A 21,015-nucleotide genomic window follows, 5' to 3' on the forward strand; every position below is an offset into this window, starting at 1 on the left:
GTACATTTTAAAGGGATTGACTTTTAATATGTAAAGACTGTGGGACTTTTCAAGTTATTTAGATCTTGGGGATGAATAAGAATGTAAGGGTTGAGGCTTACCAGCGATGTGTTTGTGTGTCAAATTGACAAGGGATCAATTGTACTGGCTAGTTTTGTGTCAACTTGACACAGCTGGAGTTATCACAGAGAAAGGCACTTCAGTTGAGAAAATGCCTCCATGGAGATCCAACTATAAGGCATTTTCTCAATTAGTGATCAAGGGGGAAAGGCCCCTTGTGGGTGAGACCATCTCTGGGCTGGTAGTCTTGGGTTCTATAAGAGAGTAGGCTGAGCAAGCCAGGGGAGACAAGCCAGTAAAGAACATCCCTCCATGACCTCTGCATCAGCTCCTGCTTCCTGACCTGCTTGAGTTCCAGACCTGACTTCCTTTAGTGATGAACAGTAGTATGGAAGTGTAAGCCAAATAAACCCTTTCCTCCCCAACTTGTTTCTTGGTCATGATGTTTGTGCAGGAATAGAAACCCTGACTAAGACTACCATATCTTAAATTTTAATTTGGGCAGTATATATCCTTGTACCAGATGATTGAGCTATATATTTATAATCCATGTGACCCCTGTGTGTATGGCAGTCATCCATTTTAAAAGTTTCCCCCAAATGCCCCACTAGTACTTCTGGCTCTCAATATGTACTTACTAGCTCTCTCCTAGCTTTAAAATCTGTTTGATTTTACTGGTAACTTTTAGATGAGAACTTTACTATGTCTCTTAAACAACAGTTGATCAACACTAAAAACAGTACTGAAAGCTTTAGAGAACATAGAATATACCTAAAAATAGTTATAACAGCTTAAGTGAGAAAAACATCTCAAAGACCATAAATTATTTTGAATGGTTGGCAGTTTTCTTGAAAGTTCCTGCAGTGAGAGGTAAACCAGTGTTTTAATTAGGACAATGGTATATTTTTATACTAGAGGCCACAGAAACATAAAGTTGCAGTATTACAAAGCCAAGTTGGTAGACAAATAAAGGAATTTTCAGCTCTGGAGGAGCGCTGAATCTAAATGTCAAATTATGTAACTGAATGTTTTACCCTCCACAGTTTCAAAGGAGTAAAAATGCCAGCAGCAGAGTTCCCAGAGTTTAGAGACATACGATTTATGAAATAGTAGAAAAATCACAGTTGAGAATATAAAAAGCTGTGTGCTAGCTCTGGCTATGTTACTCATTAGTGGCATGGTTTTAGTAAAATCATTTAAAATGATCAAGTTGGCTCCTCTCATGTGAAGTTCACAACATGTACCTCCTGATACAAAATTTAGACTTTACATAAAGTCCAACTAAATTGGATCTGTTATTTCCAAGATAAGTCTTGAAATATTTACAGCTAGGGTGATATTTGAAGGCTCGTGATCCAGAAAAACAAACAAGTTAGAAACGTCAAAAATCTACATGGATTCCTCTAGGCAAATGAAAATGCATCCTTGAGTTCCCTTCCAAGAATGTGTTTATGGAATAGGTCACAGGTGACAAACTGAGGTCACCCTCTTTCCAAAATAGAATAATTACTTCCTATGGAAATACTTCCTCTACATTTCTACTTAAAGAACTGTGTGGGCCTGTTGCTGAGGAATCTGAGCAAGCTAACTATAGGTAGGTCCTTCCCAGATGACAATCTCCATCAATGGTGCCTTTGAATGCTCCCCAGCCTTCATTCTGTTTCTACACATGGAAACATGGTTCTGAATGCTGTCACTAAGTCAAACTCTCTCATCTCATGTTGCTCAGTTCTTCTAGACTAAGCTCCTTATTTCTACCATCCAGGTAAACCAAAAACCCCAACAAAGGCCTAGATCCTTTCCTCTCTGGCAGTCTAGTTCACCTCTACATATGTTCTGAGACTCAGCTAAAGTACTCCTAGAAACTTTATTTACCTCTCAAACTGAATAGGTACTAGCACTTCCCTCTCTAACTTGCATGTCCTATCACAGAAGTAACCATACCATCATTTAATACTTACTTATTTGTGTCTATTTTTTATAGTGAATGTATAGCATATATAAATAAACTTTATTTTTCCTCCTCATTCTATTGCCCCTTTTTAGTAGTTTAGGCAGACCTTTAAGTTACTATGTACACAAGGAAAAAAATTGAACTTCTGATGTTCCTATATCTACATTTCACCTGCTAGTTTTATAAGCATACACAATCATACTTGGCTTGGGCCCATTGTGTGTGTGTGTGTTTGTGTGTGTATGTGTGTGTGTGTGATTGTGCTCAAAACCAGGACTTTGTGCTTAGCATGTAAAAATTCTAGTGGTTGCATTATATCTCCTGCCTTTCAAAGGAAAAATTTTAAGTATAAGATTTCTTTTTATCATTATCTATATCCTGACATTCAGTAGAATTTTGTAACATTTGCTAATGAAGTTTTTAAAATGAACAAATGCATAGTTAGTCCATGGCTATACTAACTAAATAAGTGATTCTCTTTTGCTCCACCCTCCGTAACATTGCTCCTACCCTGTGTCTCCCTTCGATCTATCCCAATCCTACTCTTCAGTCAGTCCTGACACAGACCCACCTAGTACATATGTACATACGTAAACATACTGAGGATAATGCAAACATAGCATATATTTTGATTCTTGAAGAAAGACCTTGCAATATAAGAGGAGAGAAGCAAATGACAATATTTGTCTATGCTACAAAATGGATGTGACAGGGTGAAGCCATGGAGTCTGTGGGATCAAAGAGGAAAAGACAACACAAGATTGTGGATATAATCCAAGGCTCTCTGTGAACAAAGACATCAAGGGCAGATAAGATTTCCAAGTAAAATTTGGAGATTTGGGAAGATATAGAAAAGCCTATGAACATAGATAAAAAAGAATAAAAGATCATAATCTTCGGAAGGAACCTAGAATAAATAGCAAGTTAAATTAGTTGTCTAGGACAAGGCTCTCTAATACCTAATTCCAAGACTAATAATACTTCTATTATACAAAATATATTGTCATTAAAATGCATGGTACTGTCTTTCAGAACTCCTCAGAAGAATATGCCCAAGTGCAATGCTCTGTCTCCTTAGCTAGTGGGTCTCAACCCTCAGGACTCCTGTTCTCAGTGTTTGCAGCAGACCGAAAAGAGCATTTAGAAGCTCACTTGGTAATACAAACTTAGTGTGATTAAACACTTATATCAGACTGACACACCAATTCTATGAAACACTGAAACCATCATAGCCTCTAGCGATCTCAGTTGCAACTCTGTGGAGCAATGTAAACAAAGTCCACATGTGACTCAATAATAAATTTCTTCAACAACATATCTGTGTTACAAGAATGGCTATTTTAGATCTCATTTTTTATTGGTTATTTTATTTATTTGCATTTCAAATGTTATCCCCCTTCTCAGTTTCTCCTCCACAAGCCCCCTATCTCCTCCTCCCTCCCTTCTGCCTCTATGAGGGTCCTCACCCACCTACCCACCCACTACTGCCTCAGCGACCTAGCATTCCCCTATCCTGGGTCATTAATCCCTCTACAGTATCAAGCAGCTCCCCTCCCAGTAATGCCAAATAAGGCAACCCTCTACTACATATCGCGATGGAGCCCTGGGTACCCTCTGTGTACTCATTTGTTGGTGCTTTAGTCCCTGGGAGCTTTGAGGGTTCTGGTTGGTTGATATTGTTCTTCTATGAGGTTGCACACCCCCTCAGTTCCTACAGTCCTTGCCCTAACTTCCCCATTAGGGTCTCCACACTTAGTCCAATGTTTGACTGTGTAGATCAACATCTGTATTGGTCTGGCTCCTGCTTTAGATTTCTAAAATGGAGTAGAATAATTGTACAGCCTTTATATAAATGGATTGTCAACTTGGATGTTTAAAAGTGTTTCAATTTCTCCACATTGTAAAGCATCTGAACAGAAATGAGGCTCTTACTACAACACATACTAGCTAATACTTTTGAGACATTCTGTGTTTATTTGCTTTATTACCAGTAACTATGCTGAAATGTTGATGTCAATATTTGTGTAGATCTCCTGAGGAAAACTTCTCAGAGATGCTTCATTCCCAGGATTGCTAAGCTTGCAGAGATGGAGCCAGGGTCCATATTTGACTTTATCCTACTCTAAAGCCAGGATCAATGTATGTAGATGAGAATTTCTTCCTCATTGCTCTTTACCCATCCTTTAAACATAATGGCCATGGTTGTGGGATCATGAAAAAAGTCTGAAGTCTCAGGAGCCCTAATGTCTGATAGTCTACTTTCCTGAGTGGCCTCATTCCTATTGTTAGGGTTCTGTCTAAATGCCTTCTAAGGTCTCCAGTAATTCTGACAGCCTGTGACTTTGAGATTTTAAAATATTCTTATGTAACAACTCCCTCATGAAAGGGTTACGACCCTGTGAGTTGCCTGTTGTGGGCAGATAGGAGGATAAAACCTCATAGAAATTGAATTGAGTTTTCTACATTTATCAGAGTAGAAAAATAGGCACATAGCTGCCAAAAAGTAAAGGTATAAGCCCTTGAGAGATGAACTTAGTTAAGGCAGAGGCTCCTGTGTGACAGCACTGTCAGCAGAAACCTCAGTCAATGTCACAAAAACAGTAAAGACCTGAGAAATATATGTTGTTGCATTTGCTGAAATAGTAGACCACTTTAACCAAGCCATAAGGAAGCACCCAAGTTAGATCTGGCCTTAGAATCAAAAGACTGGTATCTTTCTATAGGCTCCTTCCTAGTCCACATTTTAAATGATTTCTCTCTTGTTTATAAGCAAGGCCAATAGCTTTCCATTAAAATCAAAGTTAGTTCATGTCTTTAACTCAATTTCTCCCAATTGTGATCCTGTCTTCATGCTTTTCTTGCCTTGGTTCTACCCTTTGTTTCTCTATCTCTTTTTTTTTTCAATTAAAATATTCATATTAATTCTTTAAGAATTTCACATAATAAAATTTGATCATAATTAATTCCTAATTCCTCCTTTTAACTCCTCCCATATCTGCACTGCTACCACTACCTCACATTTGTACAAAGAAAATTTCATTCACAAATTTTAAAGCACTTAATGAATTTATATGATTGACCCAGATATGCCCATCTACCAAGGCAGTTTTAAGTCATGAAGCTGGAGTGCTGTGCAGAGATAGCAGTGTCTATGAAATGAAGAATACTGACTGTGCCCCTTATTAACTGTGAGACATAGCTCAGCTTCTTCATCTGAAAGATGAAGATTACAATCCTGCTTTGTGTTAGCATTTGGTGTCTGACATTTTGTGGTACCTTAAACATTCACTGAATCTCAGTCTTGGAGTTGAAATAAGGAATGGAAACTGAAAAAAGCATGAGAAAGTGTAATTGGTTGGTTTTTCCTTATAAGACAAAAATGGTGAGGTTTTTGAGTAGTCTAGAGTCCGTAGTCTGGAACCCAATGAGATGACAATATAGAATCTACCCAAGCTCTGCTCCTTTTAAGGCTTCCTAAAATTCACTACATAGAATTTTACAAGCAGCTCCTTCCCTCCTTACACTGAGTTCTGCACAGAGCCCTAAGAAAGTTGCCAGCCACGAGATTCTTTCCCCCTCCAATGAAAACACACATGGCACAAACATATGATTCCCATCTGGATCCACCCCCGACTTCCGGCCTGGAGGCTGCTGTGTGGGCAGGAACGTCTGCCTTTGAATTTGCCAGCCTAACCTGGCACCCTGAGCTAGTCCTCTCCGAGGAATAAAGCACAGCTCTGGCTAAGCTCACATGTCTGTTGCTTCTTTTCAGGGTCCTGTCCATCTTTACCTCTTTCTGGCCAGGACAAAAAATGTTCATGTAGACCAGGGTCACTTTGCTCAGGCCAAACAAAAGGGTCTTTAGTTCTAGAAAGGAGCAGGCAGACTTTCCTTTAATCCTAGGAACAGATGCTAGCCCAGGAAGAGAAGGCATTTAGGGGCAGGAATTCTTATGAAAATAAACAGACAGCACCTCCTTCAGGTCCCCTGATGGCATCATTGACCAGCCACTTCAGTTCTATTACCATCATCATCCCTGCTGGATTCTATGCCCCAGTGAATTGGCAACAATCCTTCTATTTGCAAACAGTTTGAAAATAAGAACCCCAGGAAGGATACAGGCTGGCCAGGCTCCAGGGACTTTCAGCAGCAGCAGTCATGCTAAATCAGGGCTACAGCTTACTTCCTGAACAACAAGTGCTAATATTGCCTCCTTGGCACTTGATCACCAGGGCTGCCTAATCTCCCCTAAATTCCTCTTTTCCTTTCTTACCTCCTTCTTCCATCTGGGAATATGGAACCTGAGAAAATAAGAAGGCAAATCTTATAAGAATCTTATAAGAATCTGTGCCTGATATACAAAGAGCTCATGAAGCTGAACTCCAGAATTTCAAATAACCCCATTAAAAATGGGGTACAGAGCTAAACAAAGAATTCTCACCTGAGGAATACCGAATGGCTGAGAAGCACCTGAAAAAAAAATGTTCAACATTCTTAATCATCAGGGAAATTCAAATAAAAACAACCCTGAGATTCCACCTCACACAAGTCAGAATGGCTAAGATCAAAAATTTAGGTGACAGCAGATGCTGGTGAGGATGTGAAGAAAGAGGAACACTCCTCCATTGCTGGTGGGATTGCAAGCTTGTACAACCTCTCTGGAAATCAATCTGGTGGTTCCTCAGAAAATTGGACATAGTACTACTGGAAGATCCAGCAATACCTCTCCTGGGCATATAACCAGAAGATGTTCCAACTGGTAAGAAGGACACATGCTCCACTATGTCATAGCAGCCTTATTTATAATAACCAGAAGCTGGAAAGAACCGAGATGTCTGTCAACAGAGGAATGGATACAGAAAATGAGGTACATTTACACAATGGAGTACTACTCAGCTATTAAAAACAAAGAAATTATGAAATTCTTAGGCAAATGGATGTATCTGGAGGATATCATCCTGAATGAGGTAACCCAATCACAAAAGAACTCACTTGATATGCACTGGCTGATAAGTGGATATTAGCCCAGAAACTTAGAATACCCAAGATACAATTTGCAAAACACAAAAAAAATCAAGAAGGAAGATCAAACTTTGTGGATACTTTATTCCTCCTTAGAATAGGGAACAAAACACCCATGGAAGGAGTTACAGAGACACAGTTTGGAGCTGAGATAGAAGGATGGACCATCCAGAGACTGCCCCACCCAGGGATCCATCCCATAATCAGCCTCCAAACACAGATACTATTGCATATGCCAGCAAGATTTTGCAGAAAGGACCCTGATATAGCTCTCTCTTGTGAGGCTATGCCAGTACCTGGCAAATACAAAAGTGGATGCTCAAAATCATCTATTGGATGGAATACAGGGCCCCCCAATGGAGGAGCTAGAGAAAGTACCCAAGGAGCTGGAGGGATCTGTAACCCTATAGGTGGAACAACAATATGAACAACCAGTACCCCCAGAGCTTGTGTCTCTAGCTGCATAGGTAGCAGAAGATGGCCTAGTTGGCCATCATTGGGAAGAGAGGCCCCTTGGTCTTACAAACTTTATAAGCTCCAGTACAGGTGAATGCCAGGGCCAAGAAGCAGGAGTGGGTAGGTAGGGGAGCAGGGCAGGGGGAGGGTATAGGGGACTTTCGGGATAGCATTTGAAATGTAATTGAAGAAAATGTCTAATAAAAAATTGAAAAAAAAAAACCAATCTGTGCCTGAGGTCACAAACTATTCATACATTTTCTAACATGGGGCTTTAATTCTAAAAAGATTGGCCTGATAATAGCAATTTCTGAATGATTGTCTAAGGCTTGAAGTTTTCCATTTCTTTTCCTCTTAGTCTGATCCTATTGTTGCATGTGCCCATGTCTTGTCATTTCTCCTGAACATACCCATCTTCCTGCCCTTCCCCATATCCTTCATCATGATAGTTCCTCTATCATCAAATATAAAAAAAGAGAAAAACAATGGCTACTGTTATTTACTATGTGTCTATTGTTAATCTGGATCCATAATAAGTTTGTTGTATATGCATTTTATATTTTAACCATGAAAAACAAATCCAAGTAGTACACTCTATAATTAATCTCATCTTGTAGTTGAGCAAGTTAAGGCTAGGAGTTTACAACTGACTTCCTTTAAGGTCCTAGAACTTACATACAAGACAGTATGACTTAAAATATCATTTAGCACATGAAATTATTTTCTTCTAAAATAGGTCTTCTAACCCTAACCCTAACACCCTGCAACCCTAACCCTGGCCTACCTCAACCTCCTTCAACATGGAAGAGCAAGACTTGGAAAGGAAGGTATACAAGTATGAGCGTTGCTAAGTCTCTCCTCAGAGAGGAGATGCTCAGGATACCAGTGCCTGGAGGTGTAGTAACATGGTCAAATGATGAAGTTAGTGCAGAATTGAATTCAAATTAAACCTGCATAATGCAAAACTCCTTGCTATTATCACCAAAAGTGGGGTTTAATTAGTTTAAATCAAATAAACACAAATATAATAACCTAGCAGTAGTTTAAATAAAAATGGTAATGCAAACATGTGAAGAATTGACAGTCAGTTACAACTGATTACATTAACTCATATGATTAAACAACATTTGATTCATTTTAGTGGAAATCTTGCTAAACTTTACATATATATGTATATGTGTGTGTATGTATGTATTATGAATGTATCTATTTAAGTATATGCATATACTGCTGCTTTTCTATTCCCACTACACTCTCACTTCTTTACTTATAATTGTGAGTATGAATGGTGACAGGGGGGCTCTTCTCCTTGTTCCAGACTTAAGTGGAAAACATACAGTTTCTTCTCATCAAGTAATCTCTTAGCTTCCAGTTTTATAAAGGCATTCTCTATCAGGTAACGAAATACCCTATACTCGGGATCTGATGAGGTTTTTTTTTTTTCCTCTCGAAGGTGAATGTTAAATTGTGCACAATTGCCGGGCGTGGTGGCGCACGCCTTTAATCCCAGCACTCGGGAGGCAGAGGCAGGCGGATTTCTGAGTTCGAGGCCAGCCTGGTCTACAAAGTGAGTGCCAGGACAGCCAGGGCTACACAGAGAAACCCTGTCTCGAAAAAACCAAAAAAAAAAAAAAAAAAATTGTGCACAATTGCCCTTCCTTTAATTCACTGTCTCACTTCTGCCATCACTGTGCTACCTAACTCATATAATTAATCAGAGAACAGTTATTCCTTAGCTAGTAAGATGAGAATTGGTAACTCTTAATAACTTTGCCTTAATAACTTTTAAAATCCAACATGGTGACAACACTGGAGAGGAGTTTGTATGGTTCTCTATCTGTTCCCTGAATAGACCAATGGTTTCTAATCAGCAGCTTCAGCACTTCTACACAGAGGCCGACACATATATGAGTTTCCTAAAACATAAATCTACCTCACCCGTCTAGAACATTTTGGATATCTCATGTTTTCTTTGAGACAAATTACAAATTCTTTAATATGATAGTTTGTGTCTTCAATGATCATCCCTGGACATCACTCCATGTGCTCCTAACAAAGCCACAGAAACTGTTCTTAATTTGCTTCACTGCTTTAACAAGAAGTCTCCTTGGAACTCTAGCTGGCTTTCCTTTTAGATGATCAATTCAACTTTAGCATTGCTCTCATTCAAGGATCCTTTTTCTGCTATGCTCCCTATTCTACTTCATGTTGCATGGCGGTGTTTTTTGCTAATACTATGCTTTTGATAACAACAGACTTGTAGTATCATTATATTATGTCCATGTATCTGTCGAATTTTAATTTTTTTCAAATCCCATTTTAATGATGGTTCTTAAACACTTTAACCTTCCTTTTAGCCCACCACTCACCAGAAGTAGTGGGAAAGAAATATATACAGGGAAGTGGACCTGTTTAGAAAGATTCTTTGGAGCAGCTCCTGTCTGTGTTGTCTGTAAATCAGCAGTTCAGTTCACAGGTTTGCTTGATCCACACTTCAGTTTGGTAGAGCTGGGTTAGTAAACATGAATCAGCAGCAGTGGCATGACCTAGCAGAGACAGCTAAGCTACTCCTCAGCCGTGGCTCGAATCAGCAGAGGGGACCAGCAGAAACAGCAGGAGTTCTACTTGGTGCCTCTCTCAGGGAAGCAAAGATCAGTGAAGATGCAAGACCCACAAGCCTTGCACAGCTAGCTGTACCAGCAAGTCAAGCTCTCTTCACTTCACTCTCCCAAGTCCTATTTATACCTTCCAAATATCACATGCCCTCCATGTACCTTACCTAAGCAGGGTTCCTGCCTCAGCAAGTGCATCCAATCAGCCCGAGTCCTCAGAGTCCCAACAAATGGAGCTCAACTACACAATGTAAGGAAGATCAGTACATGTACATTGTTAGCAAAGAATTCTTTCATCACACGTCCTTTCCTGTATTTGCTTTAGCAGAATATCCTCTCTCCTCTGTCTGCTTCAGTGAAACATTCCTTCACAAGTCTTTACCTGCATTCCCTTCAAGAAAACACTCCTTCACATGTTTGCCCCAACAAAACATCATCCAACACAACTGACTCTCCAAAAAAACCCTGAAGTTTTCACTTCATATCTGTGTGATTGGGTATGTGCAGGTGCATCTGTGTATGGGTATGTATATGTTTGTGTACATATGTGGAGGCCAGAGAACATTTGGTATTATTGTTCAGATCTATCCACATTGTGTTCAAAGACAAGAGTCTTTCACTGGTCTGGGGCTTACTCAGTAGGCTATCTGGGCTCCAGGGATCTATCTGCTCATATCCTCACATCTCCAATCTCTGCTCTGGGACTAATGGGACATACTACTGTACATAATTTTACTTGTTTTAAAACATGGGTTCTGGGAATCCAACTTTGATTTTCATATGTGTAGATCAAGACTTTATTGGTTGAGTCTGAGCCATCAGCCTAGCTTGGTGATATTATTTTGAAGTCCAGTAATAAACGGCATCTTGTGTTTTTTCCTCTTGGTCTATTCCCCATTATGACTATTCCAGTGTATCCCCTCCCCCACCTGACACAACAGAGAAAGAGAGAGAGAGAGACAGACAGACAGACAGAGAGAATGTTTCTCTCTATAGGTTTTAAGATTGTTTTTCCTTGATCCTATGAAAATTATATTTGACATTTTGATACATATTTCGTTTAACTCCTAGATCACTTTGGATAGAATGAGTATTTTAATAATACTGAGGCTTGCAATGAATGGACAAAAATGGTTGTTCTGGTTTTTTTTTTTATGTCCTCCTCAATTTTTTATTAATATATCAAGTTTTTAATAAAGACATCTTTCACATTTTGGTTAAATTTGTGTCTGGTTATTTCTGGTAGCTACTGCACAGGGGAATTGCTTTCTTGACTTCCATTTCATATAGTTCTGTATTGGTATACAGAAACACTACTGATTTTTTGTTGTTTTAATATTAGGTGCGAATGACTTATTAGTCTCAAAATTGTCTGAAAATGAATTAATAATTTATATGTAAGTTCCAATTTTACAAAACTGCTAGAAGAAAGTGGGAAATATTTCAAGATATGGAAATGGCTGACCATATTTTAGACAAGACTCCAAAAGCACAGCATACAAAAGCTAAAACAGACAACAGTTGCATCAACTAAAAAAGCCTCAGTGTAGTAAAGAAACAATCAGGAGAGTGTAGAGACTTACAGTGTGGGAGAAAATACCAGCAAATTATACCTCTGAGAAGAGGTTATTATCTAGGATTTTAAAACTCCATAGTAAAATTGAAATATCCTGGTGAAAAATGGGCAATAGTCCTAAATAGATATTTCTGAAAAAGAAGACATTAAAAATGGCCAATAAGTTTGCAAAAAGTCAACATTATAAACAATTAGGGAAATCAGAATCAAAGCCATTGCTGCTATACACTTTAACACACACACACACACACTCACACACATATGTAAGTATGTATGTGCACGTATGTATGTATGTATGTATGTAAATATAAATACAATATCCTGAGTTCATTTAGTGTTGCTCATAGACATACATGTTTAGGGTTGACTATTTGGATTGGGATAACCCACCAGTGGCCTTGTTCTTGGAGAAGACAGACTTGCACTTTCTTAGTTTCAATAACTTAGTTACCTGTCTGGTTGTACTCTGTTTCTCTCTTTAGACTGTGCATTCCTTCAGGAAAAGAATCAAATCTTCTTTGTTAATTTAGTAATAAAGATTCAAAAATGGCCTTTTACTCTGAGTCTGCATTATGAAGTTGACATTCACCAATTAATGTCTCTCAATTTTCAACATAATGTATGGAAGGAATTCCTAAATTGGCCCTGCATGTGGCCTCTGCTGTATTCCTCTCAGAGGAACTGCTGCAGTCAATTGCTTATTGCAAAGTGCACCTTACTCTTTTCCTCTCTTTTCTCCATTTACAACAAACCAGCTGAAGAGCAGTAATTATGAGACTCTATACTACAATTACTATAATGCTCAACTTTGTATTGACATCTGTAAAAGAAATAGCTCTTGGAATTTATGAACAATTACGTGTTTCCTACCTTTCTTTAACACGCATCTTTTAACTTTAAAAAAAATATTATCAATTTTGACAACTGTCTTAACACTTTTGAAATATCAAAATTTTATGTTTTGGGGAAATTGTGATACATAAGAAGCTGTACACTGGATTCCATTATAAGGTAGTCTGCTAGAAAGTCTCTGGAAACTTATCACTTGAAGAATTCTTGGCCCTGTGGCTGTAAAGCTAGTTAGGTGCTACTGAGGTATCCAGGGGATTGCGAATGTTTATCAGAAGTCCATTCTACCTAAGATCTCTGTGTATAAAAGTTCAAAATAGGCAAAACAAATAAATAAACAAACAAACAAAGAAACATAAAACCCATCACATTCAGAATCACTGACTTTAAGTAGAAGGTGATGTGAAGAATACGTAGTGGAGGTAGATGATGACATCCTGTCTAGTTTTATATCAACTTAATAGAAGCTGGAATCAGGTGGGAAAAGGGATACAGTTGAGGGAAAAAGACTCTGTAAGATTTACTTGTAGGCAAGTCTGCAGAGAATTTTCTTAATGGGTGATTGATGTGGGAAAACCCAGCTTATTATGTGTGGTACCATCCCTTGGCAGGAGGTCCTGTGGTGTATAAGCCAGTAAGCAGGTTGAGCAAGCCATGAAGAACAAGCCAGTAAGCACTGCTCCTCCTTGGCCTCTAGGTCAGTTCTTACATTTTGGTTCTTTCCTGACCTCCTATGGTGATGGAGAGTAACCTGAAAGTTATAAGATGAAATTAGCCTGCCCTTTCTGCCACAAGATTTTTTTTTGGTCATTATCACAGCACTAGACACTGTAAGACAGGTGGTAGGCCTGCTGCCTCCCCTTATGAGTCTTATTTCTAACATTTGAATAAACTGTACAATGTCTATTTGGTTCAGCTATTATAAAAGTACAAATTAAAATGTGTAATATGTATAATACACTGTCTTAACACTACTTCCAAATAGTAGATACAATTATCATTAAATATGTTTTTTTTTTCAGGATTTCTTCCAGTAGTAGTATTAAAACAGTTGTCAGCTATAAAGACCTAGTAGAGGGATGGGAAAATGGTTCCGTACTTAAGAGTATTACATAAGTATAAGAGCCTGAGTTAGCGTTCTCAACACTTACAGAAAAGTTGAATGTTGTTATGTGCTAAGTTAACTTCAGTACTGGGGTTTTAGGAGGTAGAGACAAGATGACTGTGAAGCCTTGCTTGCTGCTAGTCTAGTTCCAGGTTCAGTGAGAGAGAACCTGGCTCAGGGAACTAAAGTATAGGATGGAGTGGGACACTTGACTTCCTCTCGTGGTCTCCACACATAAGCAGAACAGAGTGCACTCATGTGTGTGCTTATACCACACACTGAGATGTAATGTCAACAATTATGTTTATTATAGCTATATAATATTTGTACTATTGCTACAAAGTTTTATATGCTTCACTAGGTAAACTTTACTGACATTTTCTGAGTACCTATTAAACTGATGCAATTCTAAGGACTTTACAGACATTAACTAATTTGATCCTCACAGTGCTTTAAAATTGATATTTCTATCTTCATTTCATAAGATGGGAAAATGTGCCAGAGTGGTTAAGTGATCAAAACTTACTAGGGGACAAACTGATATGTGAACCCAAGCAGTCTGCTATAATCGTGACCTTTACAGCAAAGCACATGAAATGAATCGTTCGGTAATGGTTTCTGTATTACACTGGTATCTGTTTAATTCAATCAACTGGTATGTAATGAGTTATGGACACATTATAGGAAATGTGACTGTTTTCTAAAAAAGAAATCAATTACACACTTAGCGATGTCATTAAAGGAGATCAGAAAACTGTGTGCCAGAGAGTTGATATTTTCATCACTAGTCTCACAAAGTCATATAAGCCTGTGATTTTTATGCGAGAATATTGAGATAGCCTGAAATTCATCTTTCTCAGCTCCCTTGCACAGGCCATTAAAAGGTTATTTTCACCTCTTCCTATAAATGGTTATTTACACAGGAGTCATTACCAAGCAAGAAAGAGATCTGTTTGCTTACTGAACAGTAAAGATCCTATAGCTAAGGACTTTATGGTTCTAAGAAACAAAGGAAAATACCTTTGCAATCCCAAAGGACATGTCCCTTCTAAGAAACATCTATATGACACCTTAGGACAAAAGTTGAAAATTGGTTGTTTGTAGTGAATAGAAAACAACTCAAACCTCTTTCAGGAAATGGAAGGTAATGAGAACCTGGGCTCTACCATATCAGCAAACAGGTAATTTCGGGCTCATTCTTTTCTTTTCTCACCATGGCTGGAATGTCATATGTGCCTGACTAGCAATCTTCGATGTCAGGGAGCATCATTCTCCTCTCTCTCTCTCTCTCTCTCTCTCTCTCTCTCTCTCTCTCTCTCTCTCTCTCTCTCTCTCTCTCTCTCTCTCTCTCCATATATATATCCATCATAGTTTTTAAGAATGGGGCCCTTGGGCTACATTCAAGCTACATTTCTTAGTTGTTTCTCACAGTTAACAACTGAACTCTTCAATCCTGGGATAGAAAACATGAGTGATTCAGCTTGAATCAGGTCCTGGTTTACTTGTGGATTTGGATCACACAGTACACAATGAGTTCTAGAATAAGTTTAAGGACGGGGGAGAGGAAAAGAGCATCTTGATTACAGGAAAATTTCGCCTAGAAACTCATCTTTAATTGTCTTAATGCATCTCTAGTCTCAGGAAGATTGATCATCATGAACGTCTACAACAGAATTTTATATACTACTGTGCATGATAAGGCATTGTAAATACTTTGAATTTCATTGGGATGGATTTCCATAATTTAGGTTTAGCTAGGATAGTTCTGAATTTATATCTTATCATAGTGTATATGCCAACACTACCACAATTTGCTCATAAAAGAGGCCACTGTGCTTATTCCCGTATGTTTAAAGTTCACACATTGGATATTTTTTAATAAAGCACACAGGTACAGCAATATGGTTTTAAGATGAATGAATGATGTATATTTGATTATTATCTGTTACTTTAAGGATAATATAGTGAGGATTTGACTTGTAAGATGTTGGATGTTCCCCATGTTCACACTTAGCCATTTGGTGATGTTCCCAGTAATCCTTTTCATTTGTTCTGTCAGAGCAGTGCAACATGACAGTCTCATCAGAAATGTGGGAATTTTTTTCCTACACAACAGACTGAAGGAAAAGCAGAGTCAACAGAAGGAAACCACTTGGCCTAGTTGACTGGCTTGTGAGACCTATAAGACAAATTTACAGTAGCAAAGCCCATTATCTGCCTATCTATAGTTCACTTGAGATAGATTAAATGGATGCTAGTAAGGAACATTTGAAGTCTAAGCAGAAAGCAAAATACAAAGGACTAAAACAGTCTCTCCTTTACATGATTAGATATTTTAAAAACCTGAGTACATTTTTGGAGCTGTAAAAAAATCAATATATTGACAAAATAAAATTTACACAGATGTAATTTTTATTTCTGTGCAGGTAGAATATTGCTTTATTTAAAATGAAGGGATGGTAATTAGAGTATTTTGGAGAATTCATTATGGATTTTGCATGCCCCATAAAGTGATAAAGAGAAAGAATTTAGCAGGGATCATTTAATCAGCAATTAAGTGTTCCTGAGATGTAGAAATAGCAGAAACAGTGAGTAATCTGCTCAGTGTAGGGAAAATGGGGCTATATCAGGTAGTCTGTGTATGCAATAAATTGGAAAATGCCAGTGCAACAGAGGCATAGGCAAAGTTCTAGGCAAAGATAAAATGCAACAGAGGAGATGTTCACTATATCTTACAGTTGGAAACAACCTCAGAAGACCATCTAATCCTCTCATTGTAACAACCAGTAAGTTAAGGTCCAGACATAAAGATAAATGCTGGATCACATGGCAAATAGAAATTAGGACCTGACCCCAAGTCACCTTCTTTTCCCAGCACTTACTATAACCAGACTAAGGACTGATAGTAAAACATGGCTTTTTCTTCTAACATTTTTGTTTAAAGTCTAATCAGCAAGGCTATTTAGGGAAAAGGAACAATTTAGAAAGTGGAGGCTAGAATAAAAATAAATAAAGATAGTGGGAAGAATTATAGAATGTTTTCTAGGAATAAGACACATAGAGGCTAAAGTTCACATGAGAGTAGGCAAAATAAGGGATTAGAAAAGTGTGTTGCCCTCCTAAACATGGCAGGATAAGACATACAGCTAATACTTCTTTCAGTTTATCTCGTATACTCACTCACAGAGCTGTCAGTAAGGCTATATAGCTCTACATTTATACATGTTTTGAATATAGCGACCATCTTCCAAACAGGAATCATGAAAGTTAATTGATAGACTATCAAGCAGTTCAATCTGAAAACAAATTAAACTAGAAGAGGAGGAGGATGAAGAGGAGGAGGAGAAAAAAGAAGAAAAGAAGAAGAGAGAAAGAAAGGAAAAAACAAAGAAAGAATTTAGACTGTGGTACTAGCCTAGGTGAGAAAGAAATAACAAAATGTTGAAAGAAATAAGTCGTTATGACCTTTTGATTTACTTCACTCCCACAAACTAAAATGTAAATGCTATACAGAACACTTTTGAATTATTGCTGGCAACAATTATCAGATAATTCCAGCATCTTGGTGTACATGTATTTTTAAAATATAGAGGTGCCAACATTAATATATAGAAATCACCAAAGGATCTTGTAAATAATACAGAATTTGGAACAAGTGAGATGGCTTAGCTAGGCAAAAGTGGTTGCTGAGCAACCCTGACAATATGAGTTTGATTCCCAGTCTTCACGTAAAAAGCTGGATTCAGGTACACACACATGTAATCTGAGTATTCTTATGAGATGGGAAGCAGAGGCAGGAGAACTATTTGGAAACTGGGAAGTAGCACAGCTACAGAAAGGGAATAAGTAACTTTTGGGATAGCATTTGAAATGTAAATGAAGAAAATACCTAATTAAAAAGAAATAAATAAAACAAAACAAAATAAAAAAAGGGAATAAATAAATAAATAAATAAATAAGATACAAACATAGCCAATGAAGGAGTGAAGTGTGTCCTGAAACTTACTCTCTGACCTCCACATGCATGTGATGGCACAGCCTCACCACACACACACACACACACACACACACACACACACCATACAGAATACTTACTCCTAAAATAATAGTAATTACTGAAATACATATAAAAAAACTAAAGAATTGTATGTGTGCTTTCAGGCAAAAATATCCTGATTGTTATGGCTAGAATAGGGTAGGCCTATGCAGTAAATCAGCAGTAATGGTAATTCTAGTTCTGATACTCTGTACACTATGTTTTAAGAAGACCTGACTAACTCAGAATACTCCTATCTTTGCCTTAGGGGAAAGAAAGCTAAACTCAATTTTAACGTTATTTTTCCCTTTACTGCAAATAATTTATTCTTATATGAATTGTGCTTTTAAATCCTTATAGGTTTGTATGTTTGTTTTGTTGTTTTTAATGCATGCAACTTCACGCTATCTATAAATCATAGCCATAAATAAAAAATAAAATTACATAGTAAATCCCACTTCTGAGACATGAAGGAGTTGTATTAGGTGTTTCCTAAGTCAAATATAGGTTTTTATTTATAATGGAATTAAATGTATCAGTATCAATAGTAAGAATAAAGTACTAGCATATATCATGCACTAAACTAGTGAGCAAAATAAATAAATGGAATTATACTATTAAATGCTATAAAACTTATTATAGGTAGTAAAGTGTTGCCGCAGGAAGGAAAGAGGTAATACAACAGATTCTTTTTTAAACATAGAAGTCAAAGACATATATGAAGACTGATTTTCAGCATAGACCTAAATGAAGGAATAGGGCTACCAAGTAGATATTTGAAAAAAGACTATTTGAAACATAGTCAGGGGATGTATGCATGCTCAGATTAGAGCAAGTGATCATTGAGCAGAAACAGGGCTAGCAGAGGACAAAGCAGTGATAAGCAAATCAGAGAGGATGGAAGGGTTGGATAAAGTAGTGTCTTCTAAGTTGTTTTAAGGTCGTATTCTGAGTGAAACGGGGAATCGCTAGGAAGCTTCATTGGAAGCATGACCTATTGTGCCTTATGCTTAACAAAAATGTCCCAGGGTACTGTTTGTACAGTATGCTAGAAGGTAGGCTGAAATATTAATTATGAAACTATTCTAGTAAATCAATGTTGTGGTTCAGGCTAGGGCAGCACTAGTAGAAAAGTCAATTGAATTTTATAAATTAGGTAAGAATTCAAGATACGGAAGGCCACTACTCAGACTTTACCCTGTCAGAAAATGCTAAGTTGTGACCCCAGACAATGGAACTGTATAAATCTATCTTTAATCTTCTGCAAAAAATAAGATTTGAAGGATACATAGGATTTAATTGAAGGAGAAAGACTCTGGTCCTATGACATTTATTTAAGGAATTAGGGTGATGCTGCAATGAAGATCACAGCATTCCTGTGCTCCGAGAAAGCAGAACAGACTGGCTGAACTGGCTTATGTCTGTTGAGCACAAGCTATGTGACCAGAGCTAAAGAGAACAGTCTTTTTAAATCTAACAAAATAAAGAGAACTGGAAATCAAATAAGAAAGCCAGATTCCAAAAGCTTCACTCATTAGTTAGGAAAATGTATTTTTCTCAGATTTATTAAATCTCTTCTTCCCATGTACAAGCTTTGTGGCAATAGTGAGAATAATTACCTCAAAAGATTATTACGGGGTTGGGAGTGGGGTCTGTGGGTAAAATACTCATTGGGAAGTTGTGAGGACCTAAGTTCAAACACTCAAAACCCATGTAAAACCATCTATGATCACATGCATATTTTATCTCAAAGCCTTCACAGTGAAATGGTAAACAGAGAAAAAATAATCTCCAGAAATCCATGTGCCAGCCTAGCTACCATGAACAATAAAAAAAAAAATCATGTTGGAAACAGAAAAATGGAACCATCACCAAGGCTATGCTCATATGGCTATGGTATGTACACACACATACTCATACACACACACATATACACAAACACACTAACATACATACATACATACATACATACATACATATGTACAAACACTATTGTGAGCACAATAAAAACTAGTCTCTCAATATATATATCAACATTACTATATTTGATGATTTTTAGTATAGCAATAGCTAAAAAGACAAAACAATATCAACTAAAGAAATGGTTTTAGAAGTTCTCAAAAGAAAAAAAATGTCTAAGAATATCTCAAAATAATGTTCAAACTCTTTAGCAGTTAGAGAATTGCAAATCAAAGTATATCTGAGAGATCTTTCCCTGTCGGAATGGCAAAGGTTACCAAAACAAAGACCACAGACTCTGGAGGGAATGTGCTGGAGAGACCCTCATTCACTTTTGGTGCAACTGCAAACTAGTACAGCCACTATGGAAATCAGTATGGAGAATTCTCAAAAACCTATATATATATCTATCTTACCTTCCTGCAATATCTAAGGTCTTGGCATTTGACTTCACAGATACTTGCTTAGCCATGTACATTACTGCCGAATTAACACACAATAGGCAATGGAAACATGTTATACATCCTTCAACTGGTGAATTGATGATGAAAATGTGGCATATAAACACTGTGGAACATTATTCAGCTGTAAAGAAAAATGAAATCTTGATCTTGGCAGGTAAATGGATAGAACTAGAAAAAATGATCATATTGAGTCAGGCATTCTATATCCGGAAAGACAAATGTCACGTGCACTCTTTCTTTAGAGGCTCCCAGTTCTAAATCTTCACATGTGAGTATATATCCTGGAGTAACTGTAGAAACCAGGGAAATAAATTCAGACCTTAGTGGAGTAGGGAATTCAGGAAGCAATAGAGAGAAAATTGGAGGGTACAAGTGATCTGATCAATAGAAAAGAACAGGGAAGGGAAGTAAATACAGAATAGCAAGGAGAATAACATAACAAGTATATCTGAAAAAGCCATAAAAAAATCATACTATTAACTATTTGTCAAACAACATTTCTATAATACATATAGTTCTGTACAGAATACACATGATATATCCCACAGACTGCACATGATATATCCCACAGACTTTCCTCCACACCCAGTGGGCAGTGGGTGTGGAGGAAAGAGGAAGTGGGAGAAAACCTGCATCCTGCCAGAGTTCCGGTGCTCTTGGAGGGTGGACACAAGGACTGCCACACACTTTCCACGCAGCCCCGGGTGGGTGTCTGGCTGTGTGAAGCCACTAAACCTCAGCTTGGCAGGTGGTGGACAAGGGGCAGTCCTAAGTACCAGGTTCTCAGTCTTGGACATTTATGCTGGAAACCACGGAAGAATTGAGAACAGAATGGGGGCCCCAGGGCAGCTCGGTCAGTCCCGGGGCCGAAGGGAGGAGAGGGCAGGGGAAGAGGGGCGCTGGGTGGTTTCCAGGCAGACAA

The 21,015-nt window shown here is 37.9% G+C and overlaps 1 protein-coding gene across 5 annotated transcripts in view; it reads right to left on the reverse strand.

The window, feature by feature from the left end:
* LOC110293190 (AGBL carboxypeptidase 4) overlaps window positions 1-21,015 on the reverse strand; it is a 1,191,022-nt gene that overhangs the window by 726,833 nt on the left and 443,174 nt on the right. The gene's annotated exons all lie outside the window — the stretch shown is intronic.

The sequence above is a fragment of the Mus caroli genome, unplaced genomic scaffold (assembly GCF_978045245.1).
Source record: "Mus caroli unplaced genomic scaffold, Mus_caroli_1 scaffold_6, whole genome shotgun sequence".
Classification (NCBI taxonomy): domain Eukaryota; kingdom Metazoa; phylum Chordata; class Mammalia; order Rodentia; family Muridae; genus Mus; species Mus caroli.